The following is a 26,080-nucleotide window of genomic DNA, read 5'->3' as shown; positions in this document are numbered from 1 at the left end:
AGTAACTTATTCCAACTGCTGTTACCAGCCAATAGGAAAAGTAACTTATTCCAACTGCTGTTACCAGCCAATAGGAAAAGTAACTTATTCCAACTGCTGTTACCAGCCAATAGGGAAGGTAACTTATTCCAACTGCTGTTACCAGCCAATAGGGAAAGTAACTTATTCCAACTCCTGTTACCAGCTGATAGGGAAGGTAACGTATTCCAACTCCTGTTACCAGCCATTGGGGAAAGTAACTTATTCCAGCTCCCACTGCCAGCCGATAGGGAAGGTAACTTATTCCAACTCCTGTTTATAGCCGATAGGGAAGGTAACGTATTCCAACTCCTGTTACCAGCTGATCGGGAAGGTAACTTATTCCAACTCCTGTTACCAGCCATTGGGGAAAGTAACTTATTCCAGCTCCCACTGCCAGCCGATAGGGAAGGTAACTTATTCCAACTCCTGTTTATAGCCGATAGGGAAGGTAACGTATTCCAACTCCTGTTACCAGCAGATAGGGAAGGTAACATATTATTACTCCTATTACCAGCTTTTAGGGAAGGAAACCTTGTTCTAACTCCTGTTACCAGCCGATGGGTAAGGCAACTTATTCTTACTCCTTTTACCAGCTGATAGGGAAAGTAACTTATTCCAACTCCTGTTACCAGCCTATAGGGAAGGTAACTTATTCCAACTCCTGCTACAAGCTGATGGGGAAGGTAACTTATTCCAGCTCCCGTTACCAGCCAATAGGGAAAGTAACTTATTTCAACTGCTGTTACCAGCCAATAGGGAAGGTAACTTATTCCAACTGCTGTTACCAGCCAATAGGGAAAGTAACTTATTTCAACTCCTGTTACCAGCTGATGGGGAAGGTAACGTATTCCAACTGCTGTTACCAGCCTATAGGGAAAGTAACTTATTCCAACTCTTTTTTCCCGGCCAATAGGGATAGTAACATATTCCAGCCGATAGGGAAGGTAACTTATTTTAACTCCTATTGCCAGCCGATAGGGAAGGTAACTTATTCCAACTCCTGTTACCAGACGATAGGGAAGGTAGCCTATTCTAACTCCTTTTACCAGCTGATCGGGAAGGAAACCTTGTTCTAACTCCTGTTACCAGCCGATGGGTAAGGTAGCGTATTCTTATTCCTGATATCAGCCATAGGGAAGGGAACTTATTCCTACTCCTATTACCAGCCGATAAGGAAGGTAACTTATTCCAACTCCTGTTACCAGCCGATACGGAAAGTCACTTATCCCAACTCCTGTGACTAGCTGATAGGAAAAGTAACTTATTCCAGCTTCTGTTACCAGCCAAAAGGGAAGGTAACTTATTCCAACTCCTGTTACCAGCTGATGGGGGAAGGTAACTCTTTCCAACTCTTGTTACCAGCCAATAGGGAAAGTAACTTATTCCAGCCGATAGGGAAAGAAACTTATTCCATCTCCCGTTACCAGCCGATAGGGCAAGTAACTTATTCCAACTCTTGTTCCCCGCCAATAGGGAAAGTAACATATTCCAGCTCCCACTGCCAGCCGATAGGGAAGGTAACCTATTCTAACTTGTGTTACCAGCTGGAAAGTAACTTATCCCAACTCCTGTGACTAGCTGATAGGAAAAGTAACTTATTCCAGCTTCTGTTACCAGCCGATAGGGCAAGTAACTTATTCCAACTCTTGTTCCCCGCCAATAGGGAAAGTAACATATTCCAGATCCCACTGCCAGCCGATAGGGAAGGTAACCTATTCTAACTTGTGTTACCAGCTGGAAAGTAACTTATCCCAACTCCTGTGACTAGCTGATAGGAAAAGTAACTTTTTCCAGCTTCTGTTACCAGCCAATAGGGAAAGTAACTTATTCTAACTCCTGTTACCAGCTGATAGGGAAGGAAACCTTGTTCTAACTCCTGTTACCAGCCGATGGGGAAGGTAACCTATTCTAACTTGTGTTACCAGCTGGAAAGTAACTTATCCCAACTCCTGTGACTAGCTGATAGGAAAAGTAACTTATTCCAGCTTCTGTTACCAGCCAATAGGGAAAGTAACTTATTCTAACTCCTGTTACCAGCTGATAGGGAAGGAAACCTTGTTCTAACTCCTGTTACCAGCCAATAGGGAAAGTAACTTATCCCAACTCCTGTGACTAGCTGATAGGAAAAGTAACTTATTTCAGCTCCTGTTAGCAGCCGATAGGGAAAGTAACTTATTCCAACTCCTGTTCCCGACCAATAGGGAAAGTAACTTATTCCAGCTCCCATTGCCAGCCGATAGGGAAGGTAACTTATTCCAACTCCTGTTACCAGCTGATCGGGAAGGAAACTTATTCCAACTCCTGTTACCAGCCTATAGGGAAGGTAATTTATTCCAACTGTTACCAGCTGATGGGGAAGGAAACCTTGTTCTAACTTCTGTTACCACCTGATGGGGAAGGTAACTTATTCCAACTCCTGTTACCAGGTGATAGGGAAGGTAACTTATTCCAACTCCTATTACCAGGTGATAGGGTAGGTAACTTATTCCAACTCCTGTTACCAGGTGATAGGGAAGATAACTTATTCCAACTCCTGTTACCAGGTGATAGGGAAGGTAACCTATTCCAACTCCTGTTACCAGCCAATAGGGAAGGTAACTTATTCCAACTCCTGTTACCAGCCAATAGGGAAGGTAACTTATTCCAACTCCTGTTACCAGCTGATGGGTAAGGTAACGTATTCTTACTCCTATTACCAGCTGATTGGAAAGTTAACTTCTTATTACTATTGCCAGCCGATAGGGAAAGTAACTCATTCCAACCGCTGTTACCAGCTGATGGGGAAGGTCACTTATTCCAACTCCTGTTACCAGCCAATAGGGAAAGTAACTTATTCAGCCAATAGGGAAATTAACTTATTCCAGCTTCAACTGCCAGCCGATAGGGAAGGTAACTGATTCCAGCACTCCTTGCCAGTCGACCAGCTGATCGGGAAGGAAACCTTTTTCTAACTCCTGTTACCAGCCGATGGGTAAGGTAACGTTTTCTTACTCCTGATACCAGCTGATAGGGAAGGTAACTTATCCCAACTCCTGTGACTAGCTGATAGGAAAAGTACCTTATTCCAGCTTCTGTTACCAGCCAACAGAGAAAGTAACTTATTCCGACTCCTGTTACCAGCTGATGGGGGAAGGTAACTCATTCCAACTCTTGTTGCCAGCCAAATATGAAAAAGTAACTTTTTACAGCTCCCGTTACCAGCAGATAGGGAAAGTAACTTATTCCAACGCTTGTTCCCGGCCAATAGGGACAGTAACTTATTCCAACTCCTGTTACCAGCTGATGGGTAAGGTAAATAATTCCAACTCCCGTTACCAGCCAATAGGGAAGGTAACTTATTCCAACTCCTGTGACTAGCTGATAGGAAAAGTAACTTATTCCAGCTTCTGTTACCAGCCAATAGGGAAAGTGACTTATCTCAACTCCTGTTACCAGATGATAGGGAAGGAAACCTTGTTCAAACTCCTGATACTAGCCGATAGGGAAGGTAACTTTTTCTTACTCCTATTACCAGCCGACAGGGAAAGTAACTTATTCCGGCTCCTGTCACCAGCCAATAGAGAAAGTAACTTATCCCAACTCCTGTTACCAGCTGATGGGGAAGGTAACTTATTCCAACTCCCGTTACTAGCCGATGAACAAGGTAACTTATTCCAACTCCTGTTACCAGCCGATAGGGAAGGTAACTTATTCCAACTCCCGTTACCAGACGATAGAGAAGGTAACTTATTCCAACTGCTGTTACCAGCCGATAGGGAAGGTAACTTATTCCAACTCCCGTTACCAGACGATAGAGAAGGTAACTTATTCCAACTGCTGTTACCAGCCGATAGGGAAGGTAACTTATTCCAGCTCCTGTTACCAGCCTCATCACAATTATGGATCTACCGGAACACACTGGATCTCTTAACTATCACCCGGTAATCAAATCGGGACACTGCTGCTGAAAATGAGGACTTGCTGGGGAATCAGTCCCAGAATTTTTTATTTCTATGGGGACCATCAAGGTCTCTTCCCCTGTGTGTATACACCTCATCCTCTGCATACCCAGACATACATACTTTTGTCATGTTTGAATATAAATGCGGTATTATTCATTTGCCTATTTAATATCTAAATATATTGTTATATCATTATAGAAAACTGAAACCATATTAATAGGTTCAAGTACCTACATATGATCATATTTAGGTACAGCTACATGTGTGTATGTATATATATGTGTGTGTGTGTGTGTGTGTGTATGTGTGTATATGTATATATATATATATATATATATATATATATATATTATGCATACACTTGTGTACATATCTATATACTGTGATATATGTATGTGTAATGTGTAAACCTACATTTGTCATAAAAGAATTTTTCCCCCACAGGTATATAGAATTCTTATATCCTTGTTCAATGCATACTTCTGTACAGACACGTGTATAAACACATAGAGGTATTTACATATCCAGACTTGCGTGTCCATTAACCCCTTCGATGCGGATGACAAAGCCAGCTCGTCATGGGCGTTACCTGCGCTGCGCGCATGACGAGCTGGCTTTGTCACGTTACCCGCGATTTTCACATTTCAACGCGCAGCGAGAAAACCCGCTAGCGCGCATGCGGTTAATGCAGAACTATGCACGTATTGTCCTATAAATATGTTTTTAAATATGTATATATTCACACACATGCACATATATGAATACAAGTACCTACCCATAAATACACACATATGCAGACAAATCCTTATACAAAGCCTAAACTCGTATTGATGAAGGCCTGCATATGCTCCTAACAACTGTAACATATCCAGACACACACATACATATACATACATTGCTATATAGATAACACTTTTATAAATTTAGACGGATACATAGAACATACATATGGAAACATATGTATTCACAGATACATACACATACTGGTGAATCCCTATACAAAGCAGCACCCCAATAAATATACTTCTCTGTACATACACTGTGCAATGTCTATATACAGACACAAGTAAACGTGTAAGGCATAAATATACATTCATTCTTCTATAAATATCAGAGGTTATTTTTGTCTGTCTTGTTCCTGGAGTTGCTGTAGATTGTTTTGTTGTGAGTATTGTGACCATGCAGGGAAGGGCCGGCTCCTGACTGGTTTTCTGAAGCTGAGATGGTTCCCCTTGGACCTTATTTTTTGTGGTACTGAATCCCATAGTTTGTTGCATACACAGAGAAAGATGGGCGCCCGTGGGTTTTTTTCTTGTATGCTGGCATTGTGAGATGCTGTGCCAACCTAGAAGGCAGGTTCCTAGGCTGAATTTATTTTGTTTTTTTTTCTTCCCGATGAAAAGTGTTCTGTTGCCAATTATTGACTTGTGGGGCGGCGAAGCCGCTTGAATGTGGATCTTCTGGCAACTGGGAACCAGTGGAGGGCCTTCAAGGCAGGGAGAGATGAGCCTGTGGGTTTACATGTAGCAGGATCCTGGCAGCAGACACAGTAGACGCGTGGCAGCAAATTCTATTGTATGTTTGCCAACGTTGACCATGCCGTTGCAGTGCCCGACACGAGATGCAGCATATGCGCTCGCAAACGTGATCCATCTGCCCAAAACCCTGTGTGAACATCAGCTTTTTGGTTAGTTCTTGCTCTTAACAGTCAAGCCCAAAATTATAATTCATACATGGGTGGGTTAGTCTCCACCCTGCAGGATCCAGGGACGTTGCCCGACCCAACTCCGGGACATGGTAGTTTCCATCAGACACCCTCTGAGTGAGGGAACCTGTGAGAGAGAGGATCCCAATCTCCCATAAACATATAGCTACTGGAGAAAATAAACACATAGATTGGGAGTTGCATTTCAACACTTCCAGAAATCCTTGACCAATCTTTGCATGAAAGACCCTGTGGAGAGTAGGCTGCATGCATAGTCATTGAGTTTAAATCAGATGCATCAACACTGCAGGAGGTGAAAAAAGTGTTCTTAGAAATTCATCAAACAGTAACATTTCATTTTGAATGAAATGAAATGAAAATTACATTTATATAGCGCATAAACTACCCTGGCATAAACTACTTTGGCAACAACAAATCAAGTTTATACCCATGTACACTCTGGGCGTGTGGCACATTTGCAGGAAAACAGCTACTTTACCTCTTCATTATTGTATCGGGATTAGGCCCAGGCAAAATGTTCTTTACACAAGTGTAATTTCTGGCATTTCACGATAAACTTGTTACTTGAAGTTCCTAAAATACAGCCATTATTCGATGTTGTGTAATTTCAAGGCTGTTCAGGTAAAAATCCTAGAGCGGGAGCATGAACAGAATCCAATTGCTGTTTGCCGCACGCCGCACCTCTGTATTTTTGCACCATTTGTTTTTTAGAGGAAAATGCATCCTCTTATTTTGCATTAAAATATAAAGCTGAATGCCAGTTTTGCATTTTATTTCACACAAACTTTCAGAAATGTAGCGTAATTACACAAAAGAAAATGCGCAAGTTTCAAACACCCATTAAAGTATCTCCATTGAAATCTGCTGCATCTATTTCTTAGTGGCAGAGACCATACTGGCCTCAAACACAGGTTTCAACAAAGCGAAGACGTTTTCGATGGTAGAAGTTCAATTTATATTAAATGTATTTAATTGGTTCTAATGTTTTTTCCCCAGAACCTCTCATCTGCCACCACATCTCTGATCAGTCTGCTCTTTTTCACTTTGTTGCATTCCCTTCAAACAGGTAAAAAAGTAGATAGCACTTAAATTATTTATAAAACACCGCAAGGTATCGACTGATCCGCATTCAGCTACAAAACTTATTTTGTCTCAAAATGCAATCGGAACACTATATTGTTGTTTGGTTTTGTTCACTCCATACTGACACAGAGCATTCGTTAAATATTTAAAACCCATTGTCCTTCCTGTTCAGTTTATTTTCCTCAGGCTTTCATATTCATCACACAGAATGTCTTTGCCGATGTTGAGGTCTGCTGGGTCTTGTATGAAGGTAGAAGTCCTCAGTGATTTTCCCAAAATTTACAAAACTCCTTTCTCGGGAGTAAATGCTGGAGCAGGGATTTCCACACAGATGCTCAACGGCAGGATCCTTTTCAGTGATTCAGGATAACCATATACTTTATAAAGAAGTTACTGTTATATTAGCCATGGTTAAATACATTTTGTGTAGATATCTTAAAAATCTGGCCTCAGTCAAATTTACATGAACCTGTATTGGACACCCAGGCCTACAGGAACATCTGTGAAACTCCATAAAGTTAAACAAGTAAAAAATGTAAGAAAATTACAGAGTACCAACCTGTTCTTTTGGCTTCCTCAGGACACCTAAGCTTGAACTCCTAGGAAAGCAATAGTGAAATTCTTTGAATACGGACAGCTGAACTAATAAAATGCACTCTGGAGGTGTTGACATGCATCATGGTCTGTCCCGGTGGGGTTGCGGTTTAGGGCATTCTAAGAATATGTCCCCAAGCTCATCCTGTACAGTCCAGCACAGAGGTCCTGTAAGCTTCTGGCTTCATTCAGCTGTCCTGTCTTACGTGAGACACAGACTTTGAGAAACCTCATTCCCTGGAGCGCCCCATACGGCATGAGGATCATAGAAGTGGTATCGGAAGCAGTCTGCCCTCTTCAGCCGAACCCCAAGGGGTTCATTTAATTTAAATGAATCCGATACACACTTGTCAGCAGTTAGAGGCACAAGAAGTCTGTGCCCTCCCATTGCTCAGCCTCCACCACCAGCTAGGGTGGAGCAGAGAAGGTGCAAGGGTGTGAAGGAGAAGGACTCGACATAATCTTCTATGCAGATGACACTCAACTGAGCCTTTCACTCATCGAGGACCCCTCCAACGCCAAAACCAACTTCTGCATCGCCATGACCAACGTAGACAAATGAATGAGAGAACTGCCTCCCACTCAAGGCCGACAAAACTGAAGGACTGATTTTCAAGAAGAACACCCCTGCATGGTACCAAAGCTGATGGCCTGCACAACTCTGCCCCACACCGACCGACCATCCACACAACCTCAGCATCATCCTCAACAGCCAACTGACCATGAAACGTCACCAGCCGGCGCTGCCACACCAATGCCCTGTACGCTGGTTTCCCCACCCAGCTCCTCAGAAGACTTCAGACCATACAGAACGCCCCAGCCAGGCTCATCCTGAACCTCCCCAAACCAACCTCGCCTCCCATCTGGGAGACCTCCACTGGCTCCCCATCCAGAAGAGATGCCAGTTCAAGATCCTCACTCGCTTGCAAAGCCCTCCACAACCTAGTACCTGCCTACATCCACCATCGACTGAGCTTCCACCAACCCTCCAAACTCCGGTTCTCCTCCTCAATCGCCCTTGCACACACCCCGCATCTGTCGCAGCACATCGCTGCCAAGACCACATTCCCCTCCAGCTCCGTACAGCCCTCTCACTGGCAGACTTCAGAAAGAGCCTCAAGACCTGGCTCATCGGCACAAGCACAGCGCCCAGGTACCCCCAGGGGTGCAGTGTGTGCTTTACAAGTGCTGATTGATTGAAGGAATCCAGGAGTGGCTGCCTTGAGGAATCTATACGTTCTTTTAAGTCTTAATAGCGAGACATGAGCGTATGAAAGCAGAGGAAGACGAACAAGCATGGGGCGGGAACTTTGTGAGAGCGCGTACACTTGTACATCAGTTGTCTTTTTATTAGAGAGGCACAGGCTATGTTTAAAGGGAAGACCACTCTAGGAGTAAGGCTTATGGAGAATGGACTCTAGTGCAGGAGGATTTCCGTCCTCTTGTGAAGGAAAGATCAGGTGCAAGCATGTTTCCAAGGCCGAGCCCTCTTTGTACCTGTAACATCACTAAGCTCCTCCCATGAACGCTCCTTCCACGGTTCTGCCCAGTACCAGGACAGACTCACAGGTTCATGCCCGAAGGCGTGACCAGGGCTGGTGATAAGCATTTGTGTAAGTGCGCAGGGGTGAACACTGAACGCTGCCGGTCGCCCTGTCCCCGTAGTATGCAGTCGCGGTTAGTACAGATAGGGCAAGCGGCAGATATCAGCTGCAAGCATCAGAGATCACTCTAATCCCTCGTTCCAGGCAAATCTCCGGTCTTACAGGCACTGAGAGCAGAGCCATCTCTCATTTTACAACATAAATACTGCTTATATGTTCCAAGTGCTGTGAAAAATACCACCATGCTTCCAATTTAAGGGGACACTGTAGCATTTCGATTTAGGGTTCCAGAAAATATGCCCATCAAAAGTCATCCGAATCCGTGTATCCCTGCTACAAACATCAGAGTAACAGTGCAGCGATCACACTCGGCAACTCTGGGCATTAGCTTGCCTCATCTTCACTAACGGCCCCACCAGACCGCCGGGGATGCCTGGTCTCACCCTGGAGATACCCATTAAGGGACCATCTCTCAGGAAAGCCAGGAAGGGTTTCGCAGCGGTCGAAGCGCCTTGGGACCCTCCGGGTAAGTAGTGCGCTATATAAATGCCTATACATACATATACATACATAGTGTCTTGAACGCTGTGCAGTGACACCCTCTGTTGGCAGTGACGTGTTCTGGTAATGTCTACTATGCAGAATAAAGAAAGTTGTTGTTCAACAGAATGCCTGACCCTCTATTGCTGTGCCATGGAACTCCATCTCTCTCTTCCTCCCATGCATGTCTGCCTGTATCTCTTCTCTGCCTCTTCTAGTGCATCATCTTGGCTGTCATGCAGGGTAGTCTTTCCTGTCTGTGCCAGTGCAGGGAGGCCTGGGCCTTCTTCTACACCTGGTAAACTAAGCACTCCGCCGAACTCTGCAGACATTAAAAGCGGCACAGTCTGTATTAGCGTAGACCTGGGTAGGTGATGACCGCATAGTCCAGTTGTGATACCAGCTAGGCAAGCATGGCTTAATGTCCGTGAGGGAATAGTAGAACAAGACACACTTCTGTTGTTGATGGACAAAACAGAGTCTTATGTTGATCAGACTAGCGCTCTATCGAAGAGTACCTCCCGTTAGTTCGATGAGGAGTTCCTGAGAGACAGGACTGGGACAAGAGCCAATTGCCTTTTCAGACCAGAGGTTGTGTGGCCGGTCCATGGCTCCTGACTCCACCACGGAAATCCCTGAAATGGACACAATGAAGAGGATTCTGTGCCTGACCCTCTGCCTGGTTGTATTCCTTCTCAACCAAGACAGCGGATAAGCTTCAGCAGGGGGACCAGGTAAAGATTAACAAGCATTTACAATGCAATGGTTTTGCCTTTGTTAAAGTTAGAGCTATTGGCATTGCTCTTGACACTCTGAAGCTCCACTCTGCACTCTGAAGCTCCACTCTGCACTCTGAAGCTCCACTCTGCACTCTGAAGCTCCACTCTGAAGCTCCACTCTGAAGCGCCACTCTGAAGCGCCACTCTGAAGCTCCACTCTGAAGCTCCACTCTGCACTCTGAAGCTCCACTCTGAATCTGAACTCTGAAGCTCCACTCTGAATCTGCACTCTGAAGCTCCACTCTGAATCTGAACTCTGAAGCTCCACTCTGAATCTGAACTCTGAAGCTCCACTCTGAATCTGCACTCTGAAGCTCCACTCTGAATCTGCACTCTGCACTCTGAAGCTCCACTCTGCACTCTGAAGCTCCACTCTGAATCTCCACTCTGCACTCTGAATCTCCACTCTGCACTCTGAATCTCCACTCTGCACTCTGAATCTCCACTCTGCACTCTGAAGCTCCACTCTGCATTCTGAAGCTCCACTCTGAAGCTCCACTCTGAAGCTCCACTCTGCACTCTGAAGCTCCACTCTGAAGCTCCACTTTGCAGCTCCACTCTGAAGCTCCACTCTGCACTCTGAAGCTCCACTCTGCACTCTGAAGCTCCACTCTGCACTCTGAAGCTCCACTCTGCACTCTGAAGCTCCACTCTGCACTCTGAAGCTCCACTCTCCACTCTGAATCTCAACTCTGAAGCTCCACTCTCCACTCTGAATCTCCACTCTGAAGCTCCACTCTCCACTCTGAATCTCCACTCTGAATCTCCACTCTCCACTCTGAATCTCCACTCTGAATCTCCACTCTCGACTCTGAAGCTCCACTCTGAAGCTCCACTCTCCACTCTGAAGCTCCACTCTGAAGCTCCACTCTGAAGCTCCACTCTGAAGCTCCACTCTGAAGCTCCACTCTGAAGCTCCACTCTGAAGCTCCGCTCTGAAGCTCCGCTCTGAAGCTCCGCTCTGAAGCTCCACTCTGAAGCTCCACTCTGAAGCTCCACTCTGAAGCTCCACTCTGCACTCTGAAGCTCCACTCTGAAGCTCCACTCTGAAGCTCCACTCTGCGCTCTGAAGCTCCACTCTGCACTCTGAAGCTCCACTCTGAAGCTCCACTCTGAAGCTCCACTCTGAAGCTCCACTCTGAAGCTCCACTCTGAAGCTCCACTCTGAAGCTCCACTCTGCACTCTGAAGCTCCACTCTGAAGCTCCACTCTGCACTCTGAAGCTCCACTCTGAAGCTCCCCTCTGAAGCTCCACTCTGAAGCTCCACTCTGAAGCTCCACTCTGAAGCTCCACTCTGAAGCTCCACTCTGAAGCTCCACTCTGAAGCTCCACTCTGAAGCTCCACTCTGAAGCTCCACTCTGAAGCTCCACTCTGAAGCTCCACTCTGAAGCTCCACTCTGCACTCTGAAGCTCCGCTCTGAAGCTCCGCTCTGAAGCTCCGCTCTGAAGCTCCACTCTGAAGCTCCACTCTGAAGCTCCACTCTGAAGCTCCACTCTGAAGCTCCACTCTGAAGCTCCACTCTGAAGCTCCACTCTGAATCTGAACTCTGAAGCTCCACTCTGAAGCTCCACTCTGCACTCTGAAGCTCCACTCTGAAGTTCCACTCTGAATCTGCACTCTGAAGCTCCACTCTGAATCTGCACTCTGAAGTTCCACTCTGAATCTGCACTCTGAAGCTCCACTCTGAATCTGAACTCTGAAGCTCCACTCTGAATCTGCACTCTGAATCTCCACTCTGCACTCTGAAGCTCCACTCTGCACTCTGAAGCTCCACTCTGCACTCTGAAGCTCCACTCTGAATCTCCACTCTGCACTCTGAAGCTCCACTCTGAATCTCCACTCTGCACTCTGAAGCTCCACTCTGAATCTCCACTCTGCACTCTGAATCTCCACTCTGCACTCTGAATCTCCACTCTGCACTCTGAAGCTCCACTCTGCACTCTGAATCTCCACTCTGCACTCTGAAGCTCCACTCTGCACTCTGCACTCTGAATCTCCACTCTGCACTCTGAAGCTCCACTGTGAAGCTCCACTCTGAAGCTCCACTCTGAAGCTCCACTCTGAAGCTCCACTCTGAAGCTCCACTCTGAAGCTCCACTCTGAAGCTCCACTCTGAAGCTCCACTCTGAAGCTCCACTCTGAAGCTCCACTCTGCACTCTGAAGCTCCACTCTGAAGCTCCACTCTGCACTCTGAAGCCCCACTCGGAAGCTCCACTCTGCACTCTGAAGCTCCACTCTGAAGCTCCACTCTGCACTCTGAAGCTCCACTCTGAAGCTCCACTCTGCACTCTGAAGCTCCACTCTGAAGCTCCGCTCTGAAGCTCCGCTCTGAAGCTCCACTCTGAAGCTCCACTCTGAAGCTCCACTCTGAAGCTCCACTCTCCACTCTGAAGCTCCACTCTGAAGCTCCGCTCTGAAGCTCCACTCTGCACTCTGAAGCTCCGCTCTGAAGCTCCGCTCTGAAGCTCCGCTCTGAAGCTCCACTCTGAAGCTCCACTCTGAAGCTCCACTCTGAAGCTCCACTCTGCACTCTGAAGCTCCACTCTGAAGCTCCACTCTGAAGCTCCGCTCTGAAGCTCCACTCTGCACTCTGAAGCTCCGCTCTGAAGCTCCACTCTCCACTCTGAATCTCCACTCTGAATCTCCACTCTCCACTCTGAATCTCCACTCTGAATCTCCACTCTCGACTCTGAAGCTCCACTCTGAAGCTCCACTCTCCACTCTGAAGCTCCACTCTCCACTCTGAAGCTCCACTCTGAAGCTCCACTCTGAAGCTCCACTCTGAAGCTCCACTCTGAAGCTCCACTCTGAAGCTCCACTCTGAAGCTCCACTCTGCACTCTGAAGCTCCACTCTGAAGCTCCACTCTGCACTCTGAAGCTCCACTCTGCACTCTGAAGCTCCACTCTGCACTCTGAAGCTCCACTCTGAATCTGAACTCTGAAGCTCCACTCTGAATCTGCACTCTGAATCTGCACTCTGAATCTGAACTCTGAAGCTCCACTCTGAATCTGCACTCTGAATCTGCACTCTGCACTCTGAATCTGCACTCTGAATCTCCACTCTGCACTCTGAAGCTCCACTCTGCACTCTGAATCTGCACTCTGAAGCTCCACTCTGCACTCTGAAGCTCCACTCTGCACTCTGAAGCTCCACTCTGAATCTCCACTCTGCACTCTGAAGCTCCACTCTGAATCTCCACTCTGCACTCTGAAGCTCCACTCTGCACTCTGAAGCTCCACTCTGCATTCTGAAGCTCCACTCTGAAGCTCCACTCTGAAGCTCCACTCTGCACTCTGAAGCTCCACTCTGAAGCTCCACTCTGAAGCTCCACTCTGAAGCTCCACTCTGCACTCTGAAGCTCCACTCTGAAGCTCCACTCTGCACTCTGAAGCTCCACTCTGCACTCTGAAGCTCCACTCTCCACTCTGAATCTCAACTCTGAAGCTCCACTCTCCACTCTGAATCTCCACTCTGAATCTCCACTCTCCACTCTGAATCTCCACTCTGAATCTCCACTCTCCACTCTGAATCTCCACTCTGAATCTCCACTCTCGACTCTGAAGCTCCACTCTGAAGCTCCACTCTGAAGCTCCACTCTGAAGCTCCACTCTGAAGCTCCACTCTGAAGCTCCACTCTGAAGCTCCACTCTGAAGCTCCACTCTGAAGCTCCACTCTGAAGCTCCACTCTGAAGCTCCACTCTGAAGCTCCACTCTGAAGCTCCACTCTGAAGCTCCACTCTGAAGCTCCACTCTGAAGCTCCACTCTGAAGCTCCACTCTGCACTCTGAAGCTCCACTCTGAAGCTCCACTCTGAAGCTCCACTCTGAAGCTCCACTCTGCACTCTGAAGCTCCACTCCGAAGCTCCACTCTGCACTCTGAAGCTCCCCTCTGAAGCTCCCCTCTGAAGCTCCCCTCTGAAGCTCCCCTCTGAAGCTCCCCTCTGAAGCTCCACTCTGAAGCTCCACTCTGAAGCTCCACTCTGAAGCTCCACTCTGCACTCTGAAGCTCCACTCTGAAGCTCCACTCTGCACTCTGAAGCTCCACTTTGAAGCTCCACTCTGAAGCTCCACTCTGAAGCTCCACTCTGAAGCTCCACTCTGCACTCTGAAGCTCCACTCTGCACTCTGAAGCTCCGCTCTGAAGCTCCACTCTGAAGCTCCACTCTGAAGCTCCACTCTCCACTCTGAATCTCCACTCTGAAGCTCCACTCTCCACTCTGAATCTCCACTCTGAATCTCCACTCTCCACTCTGAATCTCCACTCTGAATCTCCACTCTCGACTCTGAAGCTCCACTCTGAATCTCCACTCTCCACTCTGAAGCTCCACTCTGAAGCTCCACTCTGAAGCTCCACTCTGAAGCTCCACTCTGCACTCTGAAGCTCCACTCTGAAGCTCCACTCTGAAGCTCCACTCTGAAGCTCCACTCTGAAGCTCCACTCTGCACTCTGAAGCTCCACTCTGAAGCTCCACTCTGCACTCTGAAGCTCCACTCTGAAGCTCCACTCTGAAGCTCCGCTCTGAAGCTCCGCTCTGAAGCTCCGCTCTGAAGCTCCACTCTGAAGCTCCACTCTGAAGCTCCACTCTGAAGCTCCACTCTGAAGCTCCACTCTGAAGCTCCACTCTGCACTCTGAAGCTCCGCTCTGAAGCTCCGCTCTGAAGCTCCGCTCTGAAGCTCCACTCTGCACTCTGAAGCTCCACTCTGAAGCTCCACTCTGCACTCTGAAGCTCCACTCTGAAGCTCCACTCTGCACTCTGAAGCTCCACTCTGAAGCTCCACTCTGCACTCTGAAGCTCCACTCTGAAGCTCCACTCTGCAGCTCCACTCTGAAGCTCCACTCTGAAGCTCCACTCTGAAGCTCCACTCTGAAGCTCCACTCTGAAGCTCCACTCTGAAGCTCCACTCTGAAGCTCCACTCTGAAGCTCCACTCTGAAGCTCCACTCTGAAGCTCCACTCTGAAGCTCCACTCTGAATCTGCACTCTGAATCTGCACTCTGAAGCTCCACTCTGCACTCTGAAGCTCCACTCGGAAGCTCCACTCTGCACTCTGAAGCTCCACTCTGCACTCTGAAGCTCCACTCTGAAGCTCCACTCTGAAGCTCCACTCTGAATCTGCACTCTGAAGCTCCACTCTGAATCTGCACTCTGAAGCTCCACTCTGAATCTGCACTCTGAAGCTCCACTCTGAATCTGCACTCTGAATCTGCACTCTGAATCTGCACTCTGAATCTGCACTCTGAAGCTCCACTCTGAATCTGCACTCTGAATCTGCACTCTGAATCTGCACTCTGAATCTGCACTCTGAATCTGCACTCTGAAGGTTCACTCTGAAGCTCCACTCTGAAGCTCCACTCTGCACTCTGAATCTGCACTCTGAAGCTCCACTCTGCACTCTGAATCTGCACTCTGCACTCTGAATCTGCACTCTGAATCTGCACTCTGAAGCTCCACTCTGAAGCTCCACTCTGAAGCTCCACTCTGAAGCTCCACTCTGAAGCTCCACTCTGAAGCTCCACTCTGAAGCTCCACTCTGAAGCTCCACTCTGCACCCTGAAGCTCCACTCTGAAGCTCCACTCTGCACTCTGAAGCTCCACTCTGAAGCTCCACTCTGCACTCTTAAGCTCCACTCTGAAGCTCCACTCTTAAGCTCCACTCTGAAGCTCCACTCTGAAGCTCCACTCTGAAGCTCCGCTCTGAAGCTCCACTCTGCACTCTGAAGCTCCACTCTGAAGCTCCACTCTGCACTCTGAAGCTCCACTCTGAAGCTCCACTCTGCACTCTGAAGCTCCACTCTGAAGCTCCACTCTGAAGCTCCACTCTGCACTCTGAAGCTCCACTCTGAAGCTCCACTCTGAAGCTCCACTCTGAAGCTCCACTCTGAAGCTCCACTCTGAAGCTCCACTCTGAAGCTGCACTCTGAAGCTGCACTCTGAAGCTCCACTCTGAAGCTCCACTCTGAAGCTCCACTCTGAAGCTCCACTCTGAAGCTCCACTCTGAAGCTCCACTCTGAAGCTCCACTCTGAAGCTCCACTCTGAAGCTCCACTCTGAAGCTCCACTCAGCACTCTGAAGCTCCACTCTGAAGCTCCACTCTGCACTCTGAAGCTCCACTCTGAAGCTCCCCTCTGCACTCTGAAGCTCCACTCTGAAGCTCCACTCTGAAGCTCCACTCTGCACTCTGAAGCTCCACTCTGAAGCTCCACTCTGCACTCTGAAGCTCCACTCTGCACTCTGAAGCTCCACTCTGAAGCTCCACTCTGAAGCTCCACTCTGAAGCTCCACTCTGAAGCTCCACTCTGAAGCTCCACTCTGCACTCTGAAGCTCCACTCTGAAGCTCCACTCTGCACTCTGAAGCTCCACTCTGAAGCTCCACTCTGAAGCTCCACTCTGAAGCTCCACTCTGAAGCTCCACTCTGAAGCCGCACTCTGAAGCTCCACTCTGAATCCGCACTCTGAAGCTCCACTCTGAAGCTCCACTCTGAAGCTCCACTCTGAAGCTCCACTCTGAAGCTCCACTCTGAAGCTCCACTCTGAAGCTCCACTCTGAAGCTCCACTCTGAAGCTCCACTCTGAAGCTCCACTCTGAAGCTCCACTCTGAAGCTCCACTCTGAAGCTCCACTCTGCACTCTGAAGCTCCACTCTGAAGCTCCACTCTGCACTCTGAAGCTCCACTCTGCACTCTGAAGCTCCACTCTGAAGCTCCACTCTGAAGCTCCACTCTGAAGCTCCACTCTGAAGCTCCACTCTGAAGCTCCACTCTGAAGCTCCACTCTGAAGCTCCACTCTGCACTCTGAAGCTCCACTCTGAAGCTCCACTCTGAAGCTCCACTCTGAAGCTCCACTCTGAAGCTCCACTCTGAAGCTCCACTCTGAAGCTCCACTCTGAAGCTCCACTCTGAAGCTCCACTCTGCACTCTGAAGCTCCACTCTGAAGCTCCACTCTGAAGCTCCACTCTGAAGCTCCACTCTGAAGCTGCACTCTGAAGCTCCACTCTGAAGCTCCACTCTGCACTCTGAAGCTCCACTCTGAAGCTCCACTCTGAAGCTCCGCTCTGAAGCTCCGCTCTGAAGCTCCGCTCTGAAGCTCCACTCTGAAGCTCCACTCTGAAGCTCCACTCTGCACTCTGAAGCTCCGCTCTGAAGCTCCGCTCTGAAGCTCCGCTCTGAAGCTCCGCTCTGAAGCTCCGCTCTGCACTCTGAAGCTCCACTCTGAAGCTCCACTCTGAATCTGCACTCTGAAGCTGCACTCTGAATCTGCACTCTGAATCTGCACTCTGAATCTGCACTCTGAAGCTCCACTCTGAAGCTCCACTCTGAAGCTCCACTCTGAAGCTCCACTCTGAAGCTCCACTCTGAAGCTCCACTCTGCACTCTGAAGCTCCACTCTGAAGCTCCACTCTGCACTCTGAAGCTCCACTCTGAAGCTCCACTCTGAAGCTCCACTCTGAAGCTCCACTCTGAAGCTCCACTCTGAAGCTCCACTCTGAAGCTCCACTCTGAAGCTCCACTCTGAAGCTCCACTCTGCACTCTGAAGCTCCACTCTGAAGCTCCACTCTGAAGCTCCACTCTGAAGCTCCACTCTGCACTCTGAAGCTCCACTCTGAAGCTCCACTCTGAAGCTCCACTCTGAAGCTCCACTCTGAAGCTCCACTCTGAAGCTCCACTCTGAAGCTCCACTCTGAAGCTCCACTCTGAAGCTCCACTCTGAAGCTGCACTCTGAAGCTCCACTCTGAAGCCCCACTCTGAAGCCCCACTCTGAAGCCCCACTCTGAAGCCCCACTCTGAAGCCCCACTCTGAAGCTCCACTCTGAAGCTCCACTCTGCACTCTGAAGCTCCACTCTGAAGCTCCACTCTGAAGCTCCACTCTGAAGCTCCACTCTGAAGCTCCACTCTGAAGCTCCACTCTGAAGCCCCACTCTGAAGCCCCACTCTGAAGCCCCACTCTGAAGCCCCACTCTGAAGCCCCACTCTGAAGCCCCACTCTGAAGCCCCACTCTGAAGCCCCACTCTGAAGCCCCACTCTGAAGCCCCACTCTGAAGCCCCACTCTGAAGCTCCACTCTGAAGCTCCACTCTGCACTCTGAAGCTCCACTCTGAAGCTCCACTCTGAAGCTCCACTCTGAAGCTCCACTCTGAAGCTCCACTCTGAAGCTCCACTCTGAAGCTCCACTCTGAAGCTCCACTCTGGCGCTCCACTCTGGCGCTCCACTCTGAAGCACCACTCTGCACTCGGTATAATCTTCATGCCTCCTACTTTCCCCGCAGCCAACCATCTCCTCGGATGACGGGCTGTCGGCATACCTTCCTGCAGCTTGGTTTGACCTTCATGCCCTTTCCCGGCGGGTGCCCTCAATCCCGGACCAGATTCGGGGGCGTTCCCGAGAAGAGGCTTTCGGCTGACGTAGCCAAAAGCCAAAGAATCTCGGGAACGCCCCCGTGTCTGGTCCGGCATTGACGGACAGGCCCCTCGTCCAATGGCTAGGCTCCATTTATGGAGCCAGCCAATGAATGACGAGGGCCGACCCAAAGCCACACTACAGTTCTCATTAGGTTTTTGCTGTGCAAAAAAGATGCGCAGAGCGCATCTTTTTGGCGAGGCAAAACCTAAAAAGCAGAGGCTCGATCAGTGTATCTTCGGCTGCTTCACTCAGTTGTTGAGTGTCCTCCTTTAATGCTGCCCAGTAACTGGTGTAGTATGTATCGCACTTGTTCAAATCTGTGTCTGCTTGGTTGGAATTTAGCGGGTGCGATAAGTAGTATACACTTGCTAGTTTTTTAAGAAACATGTTGTTTTTTGGTACTTATCGCAATAAAATCACCATGTTCAGTAAACACCGGACATTTTACACCAATAAGCATAGACTGGGTTGACCTGCCGATATTTATCACAAAGCCAATAGTTGCGATAAATGCGGAAATAGGAGTTCACGGACGTATTGCAATTATCTGGGCTGCTCATATTCACGGCCTTGGTCTCCAAGGCAAGCTGGGAGCTATGACAAAAATAGCAAAAATAACTCATAATTGAGTGAAAAAGCGTGTTTTAGTCTAAAATGCAGGAGACCTGATAAATATACGTTGGAGAAAACTCCAAGCTGTCACATGTTGAGCGCCCATCTTGCATGTGCCAACCCTTACCCTTGGTGTGGTCTGTGTTAACTTGTGCAAGAGTGATTGTCTTAATAGTAAATCCAGTGCATTGGGGTCAAGTAGTTTAGTTGTTTGTCCAGTTACACTATAGAAGAGGATATCTCCACTTGCATGTAGCGATGGTCATATAGGTCCATATCATCAATTTTCACTCTTGTTTTACACATTCATCTTTTCCGAAAGCCCACCAAGCAAAAAGTCTTTTGTTTTTTAATGAACTCCATAGCTGTTGGCTCCTACCCTTTATGCTGTCCGATTTGCGACATAGACACTTAGTCCCTGTGACTCCATCTGTGTGGTCTCGTTCTATGGGGGGCTACCTTAACAAGAGCCCATCCCAATTTTCCGGGCTCTTATTTAGAAAATTTCCTTGAAGTTGGGTTTTGTTGGCATGTAATCTGAAATCGGGCATTCTCAGTGCTTTATTCCATTAGCCGATCCTTGTAACCTATAGCTCTCTCGACATGATGTTTCCGGTGCGATGTTCTTGTTTTCTTGCACGTTTTGCTGCCACGTGACACCATAGTGTTGAAACTGAGGTGATACTGTTCAGCATAACGCTGACTAAACACAACCATCAGTCAACGGGGGAGTTATAGCCTAGCGGCCTGAGCTGCCGTCTTTGAGACTAGGGAGCCAAGTTTGAATCCCGACCTTCGCTCAAAATCCTGTCATTCTGGGCAGTGGCGGCTGCCTTGGAATGGGGATGGTGGGTAGGGGGAACGTATTTAAAAATGAAACTTACCATCTCTGCCGCCCCGCCGAACGCCTCTCCTCCGTCCTCTTCAGATCTGCTGCAAGCACCCTGCCTTCTGGACTCTCCCAGCCAATAAAGACGCTGCATGAGCAGCGTCGTGATTGGTCTGAGCGGCCTGTTTGTCCGCTAAGGCAGGGCCTGGGAGGCTGGGCGAGTTCTCCATGGGGTGTACAGGGCTGGCCAAACCGTCATGCGCACTTAAGGGATTGCAGACCACTCCTCACTCTGCTCTGGCGTCACAGAGCCCAGTCCCACCCGACACAGAGCGCTGCATTGAAAAATAAAATGATAATAACGTCCTATTGTCATTTTCTCTTATGTACTGCTTAAATAGCAGTGGGGCGATGATCCTCAGCGGTGGGGGGGGGGGGGGGGCTGCCACTGATTCTGCGTAAATGACATAACCTCCCTATGCTTAAAAAATATATATATATATTTACCCGTGAGCAAGAGGCGTAAAATTCGAAATGCGTAGGGTTTTGTCTGTGTGCCAATATATATTTAGCACTTTTGAACGAACATTTGGGCCCCGGCTCTGGTGTGTTGCTGATTTATGAGCTTATTTATTTATTTATTTATTTATTTTATGTAGTTTATAAAGCGCACAGCTACCCCCGAAGGGGTGTCCCGGCGCTAGAACCTAAGTCTCAGAGGAGAGGAAAGGAGCAAGAAGGGGAAGTAGCGTAGTAAATCAGAGTCCAGAGAAGAGCCAAGTTTTAAGTCTGGTCCGGAAGATGGATTCGGAGGGACAGAATCTAAGATCGACTGGCAGCGCGTTCCATAGTTTTGCCGCAATGACACTGAACCCTCTGCCACCCATTCTGGATAGTCTGAAACGGGGAGAGATCAGAAGGCATAGGTCATTGGATCTCAGAGATCTGATGGAGCGGGATACTGAAACACGTTTTTTCAAGTAGTTTGGTCCGCGATCGTTGATGGCTCGGTGAGTCAGAGTGAGGATCTTAAACTGGATACGGCTGGCCACAGGTAGCCAGTGCAGTTCCTTACGATATGCGGCAACTGATTGACGATAGGGAATATTGCCAATCAGCCTCGCCGCCGCATTCTGAACAATCTGCAGCCGGTCAATCAAGTATTGGGGAGCTCCAGCATAGAGGCTATTAGCATAATCCAGGTGGGACGTGATGAGGGCATGGGTAACTGTACGGCGGGAGTCCAGAGGGAGATAGGGGAGGATTTTTCTGATCATGCGCAACTTCAGGAAGCAGGCAGAGAATATATATATATATATATATATATATATATATATATATATATATATATATATATATATATATATATATAATATATATACACACACACTCCTCCAACCGTGCAACGGACGCCTTGTGCACGTTACCCAGTACGCAGACAACAGATTACAAAGTTCAAAGCCAGTCTTCAAGTTGTTCTTCTCTTATTTTATTTTTTCAAGCATAAAGTGCAGGGGTGCAAAAGAACGCCGAACAGACGCGTTTCGGGCGTGCACGCCCTTGTTCACTGTTAGCGGTTAGTGGAACTGAATCACATTTAAATGGTACTGTGCAGATTCAGATAGCGCGCCAAATGCATTTCATTGACATAGCAGGAGGACTCAGGACATAAGTGAACTTAATACATCAGCAAGTATGGGGGCCATATTTGACTAGTTAAAATGTTCACGAACACATTTGAAACAAATATGGGTTATATAGAAGTACAAATACAAATAAACATAGTAGTGGAACACTCCTATTTAACAAAAGGATATAATAATGCATCGATGATCCTTTGTTTTTATCTATCCACATTATAAAGTGCAAATGCATATCTAAATGTTTTATAGTGCAAATTTTGCTCATGTTAAATAAAGTGCAAAAGTGCAATGTTAAGCATTCTGTGCAAATACGCAGTTTGGCATATGCCTTAGTCTTATCTGTGCAAATACGCAATGTTAGCAGATATTATCATAATGGATCAAAAGCAAAAAATATTGCTAAATTGGAAAAAAAATGCATTTCTCAAAAGTTTTTTTTATCCCCCCTATTGTGACCATACGTGTTCAAACAGAACATGCTGGGATAAATCCCTGATGCTGACAGTTTAAATGATTTTGCTTCTGCTATGGTGCAAACGCGCCTCTCCTAAGAGTTTATAGAATTTCCAAATAGCTTTGCATTGTACTTCTTTACGTAAATGTAACAGTCCATTGTTGCTAATAAAACAAACTCTAATAACGGTGAAGGAGTGAATAAGTGCCTAAAACCAATAATGCTAGACAACTTGGGTAGTGAAGGGATAAAACTAAAAGTAAATCAATGTTGACCAGAAATTAATCTTTCTACACATTTTTAAACATTAATATTAAAAATTCATTTTAAGATGTTGAATCACATCTTAATTTGCCTTACAGCATGACAGGGTGGTTTAGATATGTGCTGGACAACGACGAGGTCTTTATCAAAAACCCATATTTGCCTAAATTATAATGTGATGCTCTGGTTGCTGGTAAGATATAGAAGATGACTAAACATCTGTATGTCAGGACTTGATCCTTAACGCCCTATATGAAGCTCTGGGACAGATTACGCGAAAGATTAAAGGAAGTTACTCAGATCCTCCCCCATGTTCAAACCTCCGGGGATTTTACTATTTAGTCGCACAATGTACATTGACTCTGACTGTCTTAGTTTCTTTTCATAGTCGCCACCCTTCTTGGAAGTTCTTACGGCATCTATCACAAAATATTTGAGATCGACAGGTTTCTATTGTGATGCTGGTCGAAGTGCGGAGCCACCGGGTAGCTTTGGTCACAATTCACTATGGCCCTAAGATGTTGGAGGATGCGTTGGTGCACCAGAAGTTTGGTGCTTCCAACGTATCTTAAGTTGCAAGTGCAAGTTAAAACATATACCGCTAGTTCTGTTCTGCAGGTATAATGGGCCTTAATAGTGATGGGTTTAGAGTCAAAGGGGGTCAGGTAAGATCTGGTATTAATACCAAAATTGCATGCATGGCATGAAATACACCGGAAGAAACCCTTACGGGGTGACAACCAGTCATCATTTTTTGGTGTCTCCGGAGAGCTTGAGACCAGTTCATTACGCATGCTAAATGCCCTTCTGTAGGTTACTGTGGGCTTGTTCGGTAAAATGTCTTTTAGTACAGGGTCAGTTAGAATCACAGGCCACTGACTTCTCAGCAGACTGGAAATTCTGCGTGCTTGGCGGCTATACCCTGTGATAAGTCTGACACTGCTGTTCTCTTGTGGATTGGTCAGATGGGAATCTGATATCGGGGCTTCCAACAGTTTGTGCCGATCTAAGCTATTTGCTCTGATTATTGCTTTGTTTAAGGTACTGCTATCGTAACCTCTGGCTTCTAACCTTTTCTTGGCTTCATTTTGGTGGTGGTCCCGGAGTTCCACTGTACTACAGGTCCTGTGAATTCTAAGGAATTCCCCATAGGGGATTGCCCTGATGGTATGCTTAGGGTGGAAACTCTGAGCATGCAGGATGGTGTTGCCTGCCGTGCTTTTTCTGAAAAGACTTGTAGTGAGTGTGTCATTAACTACTTCTACTAACACATCCAAGAAACTAATCTTATTTCTACTGATTTCAGCAGTGAATACCAGGTTAGAGTCATTTATATTGATCATTTCCACAAATTGCTGTGCCTCCTCCATACTACCTCTCCAAATGATAAATATATCATCAATATATCTCATATATTTCACAATGTTGTTATTCCAAGCTTCCTAGTGCTTTACCCTGAGGACATGTTCCTCCCACCAGCCCACGTGGAGCCCCGCGTAAGTGGGGGAGAAACCTGCCCCCATGGCAACACCCCTTAACTGCTTGTAGACCTTGTTGTCAAATAAAAAAACATTGTTGTTAAGACAACGTTCCACCATAGTTGTTAACATGGAATTGTGCTTGTATAGTTCCACCGGTCTTTTGTCCAAATGGAACTTTACAGCCCTCAGGCCATCTGCATGTGAAATACTAGTATAGAGACTAGCAATGTCCATACTCATGAGAAAATAGTCAGCTGACCATACACAGTGGTTAATGTTCCTTTACCCGTTCAGTGCTTCGAACGTCCAACGGTCGTCGCGTGCACTACCTCGCTAGTGCTGCGCACGACCGTTGGACGTCCGAATCCCGTTAGCGCAATCGAACGTCCGCACTGGGGCGGAATATTTGCGCGCGCTTAACGGGTTAAAAATTCAGTTGAATCTTTGATGTAAGCAGGAAGAGTGGTGACAAAATCCTGCAAATGATGGTCTATATATTTGGAGGTGTTCTCAAACAGGCTGGTGATGGCAGAAACTATTGGCCATATTTAGTTCTCTTGGACCATGTTCATGCTATACAAAACCAACAAAACACAATCCAACCATAGTCGATATTCTATATACCTTTATCTAAATAGTTGATCTTGGATTAATGTAAGTTTTGCACATGTCGTGATAGGCAAGTAATTAAGGCCAGAGTGTTTCAGCCAGCGTGATAGGAGGTGGCCTGAAAATAGTCAAAGTACGAAGCCTGTTGATTTGCATTATTGTTTATATATGCATTTTGTTGATTGATTGATTTACAGCACTGATCTCGTCAGCAGTGTTTTGTCTAGACGCTAGAAACACGAATGTCCAGTTATAGGAAACCATGCTTTTAGTTCAGCAAGATGGCGCCCAACTTAGTCCTTTTACACAGGCGGACTAGTGTGACGGCACTGTGAAACTTATAGCAGCTGTAATTTACCCGTGCTCTGTATTGGAGGCAGTGTTCTTGTATTGGCCTGGATTCCACTGGATGTTGTTGGTTTTGCTAAGGGGTGTAATTATTATGCTCTAATAGTAGTCCAAACATGACTCTTCGAGTTACGCGCAGTAGTGGGCTCCGTACTCCAGCACATGTCTGTAATTTGTGGCGTACGTCACCGTGTGGTGTCCTCCAGAGCTGCCCTGCATAGCAGGATCAACAGTAATGACGTGTGTAGCCTGACGCCGCCACCGATGGCATAGGCGTACGCCTTCTCTTTTCAATGGCCAAGATGGCTTCCTCAGTACTGAGGTGACTTCAAGCTATAAGTGTCTGCTCCCTGCCACTCTTACAATCACTAAATTGACTCCAGCACTCCTTTAGTGGCAAGTGCATGTGATACCCATCTATTACATGAGATCAAGACCCTTGCGTGCTCCTGATCACATGTTCTCTTGTGGTCCCGCGTGGTGGCACCGTACCCTCCCTGGGCTCAGATCCCTGTCCTTAGATGGTTGAGGCGTATGCTTTGTGGTCTATTCTGGACTCTTCTTGCAGTCTGGAGTGATCCTCTTAAACTGCATTAACTGTGTCATTCCTGTGTTTCAGTTGTATCTTAGTAGAACGTCCACCGCCCGCCATAGGATCTAGACCCTATTTTAATGTAAGGATCTAGACCCTATTTCAATGTAAGGATCTAGACCCTATTTCAATGTAAGGATCTAGACCCTATTTCAATGTAAGGATCTAGACCCTATTTCAATGTAAGGATCTAGACCCTATTTTAATTTAAGGATCTAGACCCTATTTTAATTTAAGGATCTAGACCCTATTTTAATTTAATGTAAGGATCTAGACCCCATTTTAATTTAAGGATCTAGACCCTATTTTAATTTAAGGATCTAGACCCTATTTTAATTTAAGGATCTAGACCTCATTTTAATTTAATGTTAGGATCTAGACCCTATTTTAATGTAAGGATCTAGACCCTATTTTAATGTAAGGATCTAGACCCTATTTTAATGTAAGGATCTAGACCCTATTTTAATGTAAGGATCTAGACCCTATTTTAATTTAAGGATCTAGACCTCATTTTAATTTAATGTGATGATCTAGACCCCATTTTAA

The 26,080-nt window shown here is 47.0% G+C and overlaps 1 protein-coding gene across 2 annotated transcripts in view; it reads left to right on the top strand.

Moving 5' to 3' along the window:
* Positions 1-26,080, top strand: part of PCYT1A (phosphate cytidylyltransferase 1A, choline) — a 170,537-nt gene that overhangs the window by 67,568 nt on the left and 76,889 nt on the right. The window lies entirely within an intron of this gene.

Source organism: Lissotriton vulgaris, chromosome 11 (genome assembly GCF_964263255.1).
Source record: "Lissotriton vulgaris chromosome 11, aLisVul1.2, whole genome shotgun sequence".
NCBI classification, from domain to species: domain Eukaryota; kingdom Metazoa; phylum Chordata; class Amphibia; order Caudata; family Salamandridae; genus Lissotriton; species Lissotriton vulgaris.
This window is presented reverse-complemented; position numbering and strand designations above follow the sequence as displayed.